This window comes from Eptatretus burgeri, chromosome 4 (assembly GCF_056783735.1).
Source record: "Eptatretus burgeri isolate ZD-2024b chromosome 4, Ebu_testis_v1, whole genome shotgun sequence".
NCBI lineage: Eukaryota > Metazoa > Chordata > Myxini > Myxiniformes > Myxinidae > Eptatretus > Eptatretus burgeri.
In genome coordinates, this window is record NC_140964.1 from 104,667,871 (window position 1) to 104,681,721 (window position 13,851).

General features: G+C 46.9%; 1 protein-coding gene and 1 pseudogene across 4 annotated transcripts in view; both read right to left on the minus strand.

Moving 5' to 3' along the window:
* NUDT9 (nudix hydrolase 9) overlaps nt 1-12,787 on the minus strand; it is a 73,859-nt gene extending 61,072 nt beyond the window's left edge. For 3 of the 4 annotated variants that reach the window (XM_085879568.1, XM_085879564.1, XM_085879566.1), the window contains exons 1-2: nt 12,528-12,787; nt 1,267-1,341 (exon numbers count right to left, since the gene is read on the minus strand). The gene's annotated coding sequence lies outside the window, so the exon portion shown is untranslated. The remainder of the gene's footprint in view (nt 1-1,266; nt 1,342-12,527) is intronic. The other variant, XM_085879565.1, reaches the window with a different exon arrangement.
* LOC147028819 (U2 spliceosomal RNA) lies at nt 7,490-7,584 on the minus strand (annotated as a pseudogene).
* Nucleotides 12,788-13,851: the final 1,064 nt, after the last annotated feature.

Consider the following 13,851-nt stretch of genomic DNA (forward strand, 5'->3'; position numbering starts at 1 on the left):
GAGGTCAAGAGACGTCTGGGTCGGGCCTGGCGAGTCATGGATTCACTTGACCATGGGGTGTGGCGCTGCCGGTACCTATTCAGGAGGACAAAAGTCGAGTCTTCAGGTCCTTGATGCTTCGAGTCTTGCTCTATGGATGTGAGACTTGGACTCTGACCAGGGATCTGAGACGTAAACTTAACTCTTTTGATACCAGGTCTCTTCAGAGAATCCTTGGCTATCGCTGGTCGGACTGTGTGCAATGAACGGTTGCTGAGAGATACTCAAAGGAAATTTGTTACCTGTATTGTCCGTGAGCATCAGCTGCGGTTGTATGGAATATGTGGATCGTTTTCCCGATGCTGATCCTGCTCACCAGATTCTCTCAGTGAGGAAGCCTCATGAGTGGAGGAGGACAATGGGCTGACCACGTGCCTCGTGGATGCAGGAGGTTGATCAGCATCTCAAGGAGATTGGGATGGGCCAGGGATCTGCCTGGGGGATGGTGAGACGGAGGCCCCGGGAGTACTTGCGGAAAGTGGATGCAGCGACACGCTGCTCCGGCGCATGCTTCCATACTTGACCTGACCTGAGCTCTCTGGAATCGGTCACAGTGTCTCCCCAACATGTGCCATTGATTATGATATTACACTGGCACAGATGGTTGTTGATGTGTTGTCTTGTCTTGTTGTTTGTCATTGTTTGTCAAGACATTGTCTTGTTGGCTTCTCAGAGACATTTACAATTATTGTTTTTTCACTAACCTTCATTCCAAAGCAGATTTGAACTACTTTAGGGCTACATTTGAAATAAATTGCAAAGAAACTGTTTCCAAGTGGCCACTTTGATTCCCAACATCTCCCATGCAATAATCCTGCAGAGAAAGTGGTGATTGGTCAGCGAAGAACTAGACAGACAGTGCGAAAGGGGAAACAGTGCTAGGCAGGAATCCATTTTCTTGATTGGATCAGGAACATTTGTGTTTAAATGCAGAACCGAATGATATAAAGATCTCTTAGTCAGAAGATTGAGAAGTTGCATCTCATTTCCAGGCGTCTTCTTTTATCTTGCACCGTCAACTTGGCCCATCATGCCTGCACATTTCTGCCAACATCCATATATCACCCTATCCCCAATGCTTTAAGGTACCTCTCTAATTCTAATTGCCACAATATTGCTTCACATCGATGACTGGCATCATTATTCAACATGCCAATACACCAACATGACATTGATGTGAAAAAAATTTAAAATTACAAAAATAATATAGCATGCATGAGGTTTCACCTCAATTCTGTTTTCACCGCACTCAAAATGAAGGATGCAGAGGTGACCCAAAGTTGCGTCCATCCATATGTACCACTGCATGATGAGGAGAAAAAGGGGGGATGGAGAGTGGGGGGAGGGTCTGTGTCATTGATGTCAGTCACATATATATCATCATCATTATAATGCTTATTTGCTCTGCCAACATGAGTCCATGTCATTGATGTATTATAGGCTTACTTTTAGTCATACAACAAGATACATAAAACAGCCACATAAGTAATCGAGCTTGGCATCAACTGGCTGTCTGCATCCAAGCTTCTCCACACCCTCATGTATTCCAAGGTGTAAATACTATTAGTAAACACAAGATAATTCACTATGTCTTGATATAAAATGTTTGAAAAGTTTCTCACCTCTGGACCATATTGCTACCACTCCGAAGAGTAAAACTAAAGAAAAGTTGATGGCACGCCATCACAAATCCCCATGCTTCTCATCTCAAGCAAAGTTGAAAGATGGCAAAAGGTTCCACCAGGAATGATCAAATATCAAATTTATAGTTTTTTTTTATTTTTTTTTGACGGCTCAAAAAGGAATTTTGGTCCGTTTTGACCCCTCTGACCCTTAGCCTCCATCCCTGGGGCATTAACCGGGGGTCAAATACTAATAATAATAAAAAAAAATCGTTAAATATTTCATGTGACCCCAATTTTGATTGCATCTCCAAAGTTTGATTGCATTTTTTGGTATTTGACCTGGGGTTGTTTTTGGCGGGGCCAAAAATGACACTGCTCTTGCACATCTGTGCCATGTGGTGATCATAACTACCAAGTTTGTTGAATTTCTGCCCAACCTTTGAGGAGATAGTGTGATGGCCGGAGATACGGATAGACACAGACAGAAAGACAAACAAACGGGATGGACCCTTAGAATATACCCTGGTTATTTTTTTTTCTTAAGTGTGGGGATAAACAGGAATTCAGCTCCGGGCTTCTCTATTGCTGTAGTCATGTGATGTCGATGACATTGCTCTGCCCGGCAGGTCTGTGATTTCCGAAGGACCCGAAGAGGAGCATATTGAAATGCTGCCCCTCTAAGGCCAAATAAAGAGAGAAGATATTTTTGTCAACTATTGTTGATTGCCAAAAGACAAAATAAATTAGAACGAAAGTGAAGGCATGAAATAAATAAGCCTCAACCATATCATCTGTCATGACTGATGAGTCACAGAGTATGAAAGGGGCACACAGGGGGTTTCTTACTCTGTTGCACAAAACATTGGATCATCATGCGATATCATTTCACTGCATAATTCATCAAGAAGCACTCCGTGCACAAACGTTTCCACCTGAGATCACGGCAGTGATGACCTCAGTTATACAGATAGTTCACAAAATAATGACAACAGGGTTGAGCCACCAGCAGTTCTGTGAACCTCTTGACGAGGTCAACTGTCAATACTGGGACATTCTTCTGCAAAGCAAGGAATTCAGAGGAAGAGTGGTTGCACGTTTTGCAGCCTGTTTGAAAGAAGTGAATGTGTATATGGAGGAAAAGGGCTGCGAATACGGCAGAGCTTGATCAGATCATCAATGGCTGTAGAATCTTCCCTTTATGGTAGACATCACCTCACATCTAAACAACCTTAACAGAAAGCTGCAAAGAAAGGGGAACACTGCTCTCTTGCTTTTAGAGAAAAAAAAACTAACAATGTTTGTAAAAGACACGAAGACAGTTTCGCTGGTTCATTTCCCATTATTGAAACACTTCAGAGGAGACAAACCATGAGTTTAATTTTTTTTTTTTTTTGCATACAATGTCGAGGCTCATACAGAACGAATTTATTAAAAATTTATAAAAGACCAAAATTAAAAAGTTAAAAAAAGAATAGACACTGAGGATAAAATTCCTCCACACCGTTAGAATCAAGAAGAGAATAGAAATAGGCCCCTGGGGGAATGTCAAAATAAAAAGAACACAACCCCCAAGGACCAATTAAGGGCACCAAGCCATAAAAAGAAAGGGGACCAGTCCAAAAATGGAAATTTGCGCTTCTCGTCCGTTTGGCAAGATCCATTCACTTAGACAAACATAGAAACCATGCACACCATACAAAAAAAAAAAAAAGGGGAGGGGGAAGAAGGAGGGGAGATAGGGAAGTACCAACCTCAAACCTCTTCATACTGACGATGGCCCGACATGTGCTCAATATAAATATCCCGGGATCCCTTTATGGCATCAATACAACAAAGCCGACGCATCAGCTTCCGGTAAGACCGGGAGATTCCCAACCGGTTCAGGGCCGACTCATTTCCAGGGAACCACGATCCCAGTGCCCCCACTATGAACCCAAGCACCTGGACATCCTTGCCCTTAGCCACCAATGCTTTACGCAGTCCTTCATACTTTTCCCTCTTTGCAACTGCGCAAGTGGCAAGGGCATCGGAACCATTGTCAAAGGGGACAGCAATGTCAACAATTGTGATTTTATTTCCCTCCACCACAGTGATGTCTGGTCTTTCATGTGGGGAGGGATCACCGGGAACATGTTGATCTACATATACGTCCCCATGACGAATGGCCTTGACCAGGCGACTCTGGATCATGTTGTGACGGCGGCGAATGGGTACCATACCCGGGGGACAATGGTCAACAATGTGAGCCAGAGTCTCCCGGGGATAGCAACACCGCCGACACCCCTGGGGGGCAGCGGGATTCCACCGATGGGTCACAGCATTAGTCGGGACACAGTTCAGCCTTGCCCGATGCACAAACCTCCAATCACAGAAGCGCATAAACGAACCACTGCGAATCCATGAGGAACCGTTGGCAAACTTATCCGTTTTCAGTGCAGCGGCCACCTTTCCCTGGTCCGGGAGGCCGAGCAACCGCTGTGCAAACTTCTCCCTGGTCCACTCCCGAAGTGCAGAACACACGTCTTTAGAGCTGCACTCTCGGGAATGGCCCAGGGTCACAACGGGCTCCCCTGAGAGGGCACGACGGACAGTCACATTCAACCGCCGCGTCGCGGACCTCACCCGAGACCAGAGCGTGGAAATTTGGCCGCTGTACCCGGAGTTCGCCAATGGCCCTTCCATCGAGCCAGACAGGAACTTATCCACGTCCGACTCAATGGGAACACAGCGGATCGTCCGGTGGACGACCGACAAGAGCTGCTGCGTGGCAATGCCGCGTAAGGAAAGGTCGCTGGAGGACAGCATCCGCACCGTCTGAACGACAGTTTGGATGTCTGCCTCCGACCCCGGGTGTTGAAGCCCTAATCCGCCAACGTCCCGGCCCGCGAAAATATAATTATTAGAAGCGCGGACCGGAAGCTGGCAGATCTCCTTCGCCGCACTGACCACCGCAGATACCAGCCTATTAACTTGTTTCTTGGTCGTCTCTCCCGCGCGCAACGCGAAAGAGAGGCAGGGCTGGACAAAGGTCTGAATCGCATCCAACTTTTGCCATGGTGCTAGCAATGATTGTTTAATTTTGAGGACGTCCGCCATCATGTTGGTAACCAATGAGCAGACGTCCTCATCATCTCTATACACACCGATGGGGGTCCCGAGGTAGCGATAATGCTCCTCGCTACTCAGAGCTGGCATGGTTCGACCCTGAATCGAGAATAACACATCACCGACCCTGACCCCCCCACGACAGAAAAGTGACAGAGAGGCACACTTAGCAGGCTTAAACTCCAGCTGCAACACATCAGCATTGACGGAGGCCACTTCAAGAAGGGTCGAAAGACCCTCCCTGGTCCTACTCAGGACAACCAGGTCATCAGCATATGCCAATATAGACACCGGCTGCCCATGAATTTTGACGCCGTGACCTCCGGCCGCAGCAGAAGCCTGCACCGCGCGCACAATCAATTCGATCGTGAGGTTGAACAGGATCGGCGATATGGGGCATCCCTGCTTCAGCCCTGACAATATAGGGACCTCGCTAGTCGGGCCATCGTCCGTATTAAAGGTAGTGGAGGCACCAGTGTAAACATCTCGAAGCAGGTCGATCAGCTCCGCAGACGCGCCCATCGTGTCCAGGGCGGCAAAAATAGCTCCATGTGGAACACTCCCAAACGCATTCCGAAGGTCCAGCCAGGCAACAAAAATATTCTTCTGATTCCGCCTGGCGTCCTTCATTATGGTGTTTAGCAAAAAGGAGTGCTCGAAGCAGCCTTCACTGGGCCGAGAGCACTTCTGGGCCTCACTCAGCATTGAATGCCGGAGCGCCCAGCTGCGAAGCCGATCAGCCAGAACCGCCATAAACAGTTTATAGAGGCAACTCTGGAGGGCAATCGGCCGAAAATTTTCTGGGTCCCCGGTGTCCCCTTTCTTGTGGATCAGGACCGTGGTGGCCTGCTTCCATGAAGCGGGGATACGGAGTGAGCGCAGACATCGGTTAAAAATTTCCAATGTCACACGACACGCCCCATCCATTTGCTTCAGGTGCTGGTACTCAACACGGTCCGGTCCCGGGGCAGAGTTACTCATGCGCCCAAGTCGGGCAGAGATCTCTCTCTGACCAACGGGCGCACTTAACGCTGCCCCCTCCGCACGAGCCTCGTCAGTGGATGACACATATTTGGAAAACTCCCGGGAAATGACTGCTGGGTCGACATTCTTGGCGGAGAACACCCGGGAGAAAAAAGCCTCCACGGGTTCCCTCCCACCAGAATATCTATCCTCAGCTTTCCCGAGGACCACCCTAAAGGCACGCTTTCTGCTGTGCCTGTACAGCTTCTGAAGGCGACTGGCCTCCTGGGGGTCATACCTCAGCCCGGAAGCACCCGCCATATCGGGACGGTCAGGTCGGGGACGACTTGGGTGCGTGGGGGCGTCTGCACTGCGTCCACCACGCCGCGGTCGGCAACGGTCAACCAGGGCATTGGCAAACGCATCGCAGACCTTTTCAAACTCCTCCCACAACACCGCGTTCCTCAGCCGACCAACCCAATACTCAGGAAAGCTAGGGCCAGCACCAACACCTGGGGGAGGGGAGACAGGCCTTGGAGCCGGGGGAGCGTCGCGCCGGGGCGGGGGAACTCGAGACCGGTCGGCAACCGAAGCGGGCGGAGCCGCAACCTCAGTCGCACCCGCGGGCTCAAGCCCCCCCGCCCCACCGCGGCCCCCCACCCTCTCCACACTACCGCTCAACCCCCCCAGCCCCAGCACCCGCCACCTGCAAAAAACTGTCACAAGCCTCCTCGAAAGCAGGCCCCTCGGGGGCCTCAAGAATAGCTGATACCAAGCAGTCAAGAACCCGGGATGTTTCCTCATCACATCGGGGGATAACCCCGACAGGGGAACCCTCGGTGATGGGCAGCACCGGAGACTCACTGCAGGCAACTAATTGTTGTTCCAATAGGGGGACACCCACAAGGGGCTCGAAGACCCGGCTAGACTCCAGAATCAGATCAGCCTGCCCTCCAGAGGGGCAACCCAAAACTGGTGACCAGGACCTCCGGAACGACCGCCGCCTACTACCACCGATTCCACTCATATTTACAATACGCGGGCCGGCCGCCCCGTCGTCAGAGCCATAGCTCTCAGCCGGGACGGCCGGACCGGTGCATCCTTTGTAGTAACTTGGGGCACCTGTCTAGAATCAGCGCTAGTCTTAGCCAGCCATCGTCTCGGCAGTCGATTACCCGAAGGCCCAGCGATACCGGCAACGGAGGGGCGAACTCTGTCCTCTTTCCGGTGGATTTGGAAATGGTTCGCCGCCTTCCTTGCCGTATCGTATTCCAGGTCGCACCTCGAGCATCTAAAAACTGAAATAAAAGCGGTCTCGGCATGAAACCGCTTTAGATGTCGTTGTAGGGTCTGAAAATTAAAAAAAGTCTCGCGGCACAGTGAACAAGGCCACCGGTCGGGAAGCGAGTACAAAAATACCTGGGTCTGGGGGCCGACGGGGGCGTTAGCCTCCGCGGCGACCACCCGGTGCATGCGGGCGATGTGTCGACGCCACCCCGCGAGCGTCGCTAGGTTTTTACCGCAGTACTCGCAGGGGAACGTCTCCACATCTCGAGCAGCACCTTCACCTCGCCGACCCGGCCTCCGTCCGTCCTCTTCCATCGGGTATCTGTATTCCAAAAAGCAGAATCATACACAGAACAAAAAGATTCGCAATAATTCATGAAACAGTTCCCGGAATTGGACGTCCACACACTGTACCGAGAGGAAGAAAAAAGAAAAAAAAAGATAAAAAAAATTATAACAACAACAAAATAAAAAAACCACCATTCATTCACAACAATAAATAACAACTAAACCGATAAGAACAGATACTACACTTGATCTTAGCCATCGAAGGCCGAGAAGCGATCTCGTTTCCACCTGAGATCACGGCAGTGATGACCTCAGTTATACAGATAGTTCACAAAATAATGACAACAGGGTTGAGCCACCAGCAGTTCTGTGAACCTCTTGACGAGGTCAACTGTCAATACTGGGACATTCTTCTGCAAAGCAAGGAATTCAGAGGAAGAGTGGTTGCACGTTTTGCAGCCTGTTTGAAAGAAGTGAATGTGTATATGGAGGAAAAGGGCTGCGAATACGGCAGAGCTTGATCAGATCATCAATGGCTGTAGAATCTTCCCTTTATGGTAGACATCACCTCACATCTAAACAACCTTAACAGAAAGCTGCAAAGAAAGGGGAACACTGCTCTCTTGCTTTTAGAGAAAAAAAAACTAACAATGTTTGTAAAAGACACGAAGACAGTTTCGCTGGTTCATTTCCCATTATTGAAACACTTCAGAGGAGACAAACCATGAGTTTAATTTTTTTTTTTTTTTGCATACAATGTCGAGGCTCATACAGAACGAATAACAAAGTGAGCAGGAGTCAAGAGGGAAGCAGAAAACAATGGGGAACAGACACATTAGGAGATCTGCGGAAGGGAGAGGGATGGGGCAGGGTACGCGGGGTAAACAAGATGGACACGACAGGGAGGTTCAGAAAAGAAAGCAGAGAGTTTGAAGGAGGTGGGTTTGGGGTATATTAACAGGGGTTTAAAAGATCAAGGTTTTGGATGGGGGATGATAAGAGATGGTGGTGAACAGCTGTTTTGAAGACCTGGAGGGAAGAGTTGGATTGAAGAGTGTGTGGGAGTTTGTTCCAAAGGTGGGGAAAAAGAGGAATGAAAGAGTGAAGGTGAGCAGCGATTATTGATTTTGGTAGTTTCACCAGAAGGGAATTGCTGGCCGACCTTGAGCGCCCTGCGGAAATATTGGGGGTAGGGGGACAGATCACAGACAGAGCAGAGGGGGCGAGGACGGAGAGGAGATGGAAGAAGACAGATTGACCATCGACCTACCTGGGGTGAGACAGCGAGAGACCCAAAGACTCAGCTTCATCGCAGGAGATACCAATGATCATAAATGCCTTGTTTTCTACAGTGTGAAGCCGAGAAAGGTGAGAGGTGGGAGCACCAGCCCAGAGGGGAGAGCATTACTCCATCAGGCTGCGGAGGAAAGCTTTGTATGTGAGGAGCTCAGGTGTGCCAAGGAAGGACTTTACATGACGGAGGATGCCGAGTCGGCCCTGGCTTTGAAGACCAGCGTGGAAAAGTGGCTTCCCAGGAAAAATTATGACGGATAGTGAGACCAAAATATTGAATGATAGGGCTTCTACAATAAGATTGTTGAGAAAATAGATGGGTGGTTTTCCAGATGGTCCTTTTCGAGACATAGTGAGATTTGTCAGGATTGAAAGACATGTTCCAAGTGTTGGACCAGTTTGTGATTTTACCCAGATCTGCAGAGTGTGTAGAGGCTGCTGCTTGCCGATCTGAGGGATCACAGATGGGACAGCAGAGGGTGGAGTCATCACCAAAGAGATAAAAAAGGATTTTCCACAGAGTCAGAGAGATCACTGATGAAAACCAGAAAAAGTACAGGGCCCAGAACACTGCCTTGATGAACTCCAGCCTGGACATGAAGAGAAGATGAGAAAATTCCATTAAGAGCCACACGTTGGCTGCAACAGGAGAGGACGTCTGCGAGCCATGAGTGGAGATTACTTTGGATACCACAGGAATTGGTGAACAGGGCAGGGTGCCAGACCATATCGAAAGCATGCGATATGTCTCGGAAGATGGCTCTGATCTCATATCTGGCATTGAGCACCTCCATCCATTGTTGGGAAAGCAGAAGCACCATGTCCAGGGTAGAATGACCTGGTCTGAATCCAAATTGATGATCGAAAATCATGCAATTGGAGAAGAGGAAGGACTTGATGTCGGAAGTGATGATGGATTCCATGACCTTGCTGATAATTAGGAGCAGGCTGATTGGTCTGTAGCTGAGGGATCTGTTTTTGCACCTTTTTATGCAGAGCGTTAATGTTTGCTGATTTCTAAACAGATGGCAGCCCTTGAGTAAATGAGAGGGTGAATAGAACAGAGACAGAGTGAGCAACAGCAGAAGATCAGGTTTTTAAGGACACGAGGGCTGATGCCCGTTGGACCGGTTGCAGAATCTTAAGTCGAGGTTTGACAGCAAGCTCTGCACCTTGTCAGGAGAGTCCAGGAATGGCTGGGTGTAACTGGGTAAGGTGGGTACAGAAAGCAATGGGTGTAAGACACAAGATTTAGACGAAAACACAGAGTTTAGGCATTCAGCCTTTTCACATACAGTGTCAGCTGTGTGACCATTTGAGGTAAGGGAAGGGATAGAGGGGGAACATACACCAGAAACAGACTTATCTGGAAGGGCACCAAGTAGAGCGCATACCTCTGCCATGTAATGCCTGATCCATGAGAATATATTGGACCAAATACATTTTTGACATATCATGCTATATCATTTTTGACCCTCTGTCAATGGTGAAGAATCACTTAAAAAATTAAATAATCTCGTATCCAGATCCCGATTCAGATCTTCACCAAAATCAAATCATTTCGTCGTGGTCACACACCCAAACTGCCCACCAATTTTCATCCGAACCCGTCCCCAACCTTTTGAGATGTCGTGCTATGTATTAGTTTAGCCCTATCTCTCAATGGTGAAGAATCAATCACTTAAAAAATTATTGGATCCGTTTGCGGATCCGGACCTTCACCAAAATCTAATCAGTTCGTCCTTGTCACACACCAAACCTGTCCACAAAATTTCATCTGGATACGTGCACAACTTTTTGAAATATCTGGATCTGGCTCCGATAATTTTTTTTAACCGATTCTTCACCATTGAGAGACAGGGCCAAAAACGATATGTAGCATGATATCTCAAAAAGTTGTGGACGGATTTGGACGAAACTTGGTGGACACGTTGGGTGTGTGACAAGGAAGAATTGATTCAATTTTGGTGAAGATCCAGATCCAGATCCTGATATGATAATTATTTAAGTGATTCTTCACCATTGAGAGATCGGTCTCGACTGATATATAGCACGATATCTCAAAAAGTTGGACGGATTCGGACGAAACTTGGTGGACACGTTGGGTGTGTGACAAGGATGATTCCATTTTGGTGAAGATCCGGATCCAGATCTGATAATTTTTTGAAGTGATTCCTCACCATTGAGAGATTGATCGAGACTGATGTATAGCACGATATCTCAAAAAGTTGTGGACGGATTTGGACCAAACTTGGTGGACACGTTGGGTGTGTGACAAGGATGATTCCATTTTGGTGAAGATCCGGATCCAGATCTGATAATTTTTTGAAGTGATTCCTCACCATTGAGAGATTGGTCGAGACTGATGTATAGCACGATATCTCAAAAAGTTGTGGACGGATTTGGACCAAAATTGGTGGACGCGTTGGGTGTGTTACAAGGAAGAATTGCTTCCATTTTGGTGAAGATCCGGATCTGATAATTTCTAAGCGATTCTTCACCATTGAGAGATCTATACTCTAGACTGATATATAGCACGATATCTCAAAAAGTTGTGAACGGATTCGGATGAAACTTGGTGGACACGTTGGGTGTGTGACAAGGAAGAACTGATTCAATTTAGGTGAAGATCCAGATCCAGATCTGATAATTTTTTAAGTGATTCTTCACCATTGAGAGATCGGTCTAGACTCGAGACTGATGTATAGCACGATATCTCAAAGAGTTGTGGACGGATTCGGATGAAACTTGGACACGTTGGCTTTGTGGTCACGACGAATTGATTCGATTTTTGGTGAAGATCGAATCTGGATACAAGAATTATTTACTTTTTAACAAAGAGAGAGAGATAGAGATAGAGATAGAGATAGAGATAGAGATAGAGATAGAGATAGAGATAGAGATAGAGATAGAGATAGAGATAGAGATAGAGATAGAGATAGAGATAGAGATAGAGATAGAGATAGAGACAAAAACAATAAATAGTATGAAACTTCAAAAATGTATTGGGCCCAATATGTTCTCATGGATCAGACATTACGTGGCGGAGGTGTGCGCTCTACTTAGTGCCCCTTATAGTTTTAATTCGTGTTTTATTTAATTTTGCTGCTGACGCCCATGGCTGACTGCACGATTTAAATACAGACAGTAGTTTCAATTAAATATCTTCTTAATTCGGTTGAGGATTCGATGCTTACAAATGAGCCATCGCTCATCAAGTACAATGAAGTCAACGAGGGTGTAACAGTTCATCTTTTTCAGGCAAATGACATAGTTATATAGTCTATCTATAATTCCAGCAATGTGTGTGTGTGTGTGTGTGTGTGTGTGTATATGTGTGTGTGTGTGTGTGTGTGTGTGTGTGTGTGTGTGTGTGTGTGTGTGTGTGTGTGTGTGTGTGTGTGTGTGTGTGTGTGTGTGTGTGTGTGTGTGTGTGTGTGTGTGTGTGTGGTCTGTCTGTGACCGCTGTTTCTTGACAACCACTGGTTAGATCTGATTGAAACTTGCCAGGTATATTGCTGGGGACCTGAGTATGTGCCTTTTCAAGGTTTGATATTAATCGGACAAGTGGTTCCCAAGTTATGGCCATTTATTTACCAAACCAATGACAGGACACGGTGCTATGACGTCACAATTCTTATTTATTTATTTTAGATCTTTGTTTGTTTTTTTGCACGTACGGGCCCGCAATAGTATATATAAATAATAATTGTAATCATACGTTGCGTTGTTCTTGCTTTCCCAAAATCATTTGACACCATTTAAATCACGAAACATTCATGGCTTTTAATCAAATTTGTAATCATTTTGACGTCATCACTACTGTTCCGTCACAACAGGTATGAATCAAACAATGAGGTGATCAGCACAAACTCAAAATAATACATATATTCTGACAAGAAACAGTATTCGGCCATCAAAACGCACCGTCTTTCGAAGGTCTCAATGAAACGTCTCCTCACTTCAGGTTCAACACTTGTCGGAGCGACGCCGAGCCTTTTACTTTGAATAAAATTTTCATTGTAAGGGATGGAGCTGCGCGAAGTATAAATTAGTTATTTTATTGGACATAATAGCTAGATTCCATAATCTTCAACATCAGATATTTTAAATAAAAATTAACATTGCTCATGAATACAGCGCTTGACCGGAAAAATAAAATTGTGAGCGGGATAATTTACCACCTGAGCTAATAATAAAAATGATACACCTCGATGGTGGTGTGTCCTGTGGGAAGTGCTCCAAACGAAGTACCAAAAAGAGAAGCGAAAGAAGAAGAAATAAAAGAAGAATAAAAAATAAAGCTCGATCACGATGGTCGTGCAGCACGTGGGGGACTGTGATATTATCACGTTCGCAGAAGTGAGAATAGTAAATGTAATTAAAACACCGTATTTTAAAAAGATCAATTTTAACTGAGGTATAAAGTGAACCAGAATCTTCGCATACTCGAAGTACTTATAATAACGTTATATAATATCGAGTTATCGACTTCAACTCACCGCCGAAGGTTGATGACTTCGTCCAGTCTGAGTATGGTGTCCAATAAGCTGTTAAGCTTGAGTGCGGGTGAATAGTCACAAGTTCAATAAGAAGCAAGAAATGGCGTGTCACCAGTGGGCCAGTTCTGCATCAAGCCTGGTGTTGGCTTAGTGGTTAGGGTGGAGGCTTTGGATCCTAGGGTCCTGAGTTCAGGCCCGTTGGCCGCTGAATTAATATACACCAGGAGGTTGACTCAGCCTGTCATCCTTCCGAGGTCGGCAAAATGAGTACCAGTGCACTGGTAAGGGGGACACTGCATCAGCAGCATAGCCGCGTCCCAATCAATGATGCAACCAGCAGCCACAGGCTGAGAGAGAGAGAGAGAGAGAGAGAGAGAGAGAGAGAGAGAGAGAGAGAGAGAGAGAGAGAGAGAGAGAGAGAGAGAGAGAGAGAGAGAGAGAGAGAGAGAGAGAGAGAGAGAGAGAGAGAGAGAGAGAGAGAGAGAGAGAGAGAGAGAGAGAGAGAGAGAGAGAGAGAGAGAGAGAGAGAGAGAGAGAGAGAGAGAGAGAGAGAGAGAGAGAGAGAGAGAGAGAGAGAGAGAGAGAGAGAGAGAGAGAGAGAGAGAGAGAGAGAGAGAGAGAGAGAGAGAGAGAGAGAGAGAGAGAGAGAGAGAGAGAGAGAGAGAGAGAGAGAGAGAGAGAGAGAGAGAGAGAGAGAGAGAGAGAGAGAGAGAGAGAGAGAGAGAGAGAGATCCAAGGGCCCGATAGAA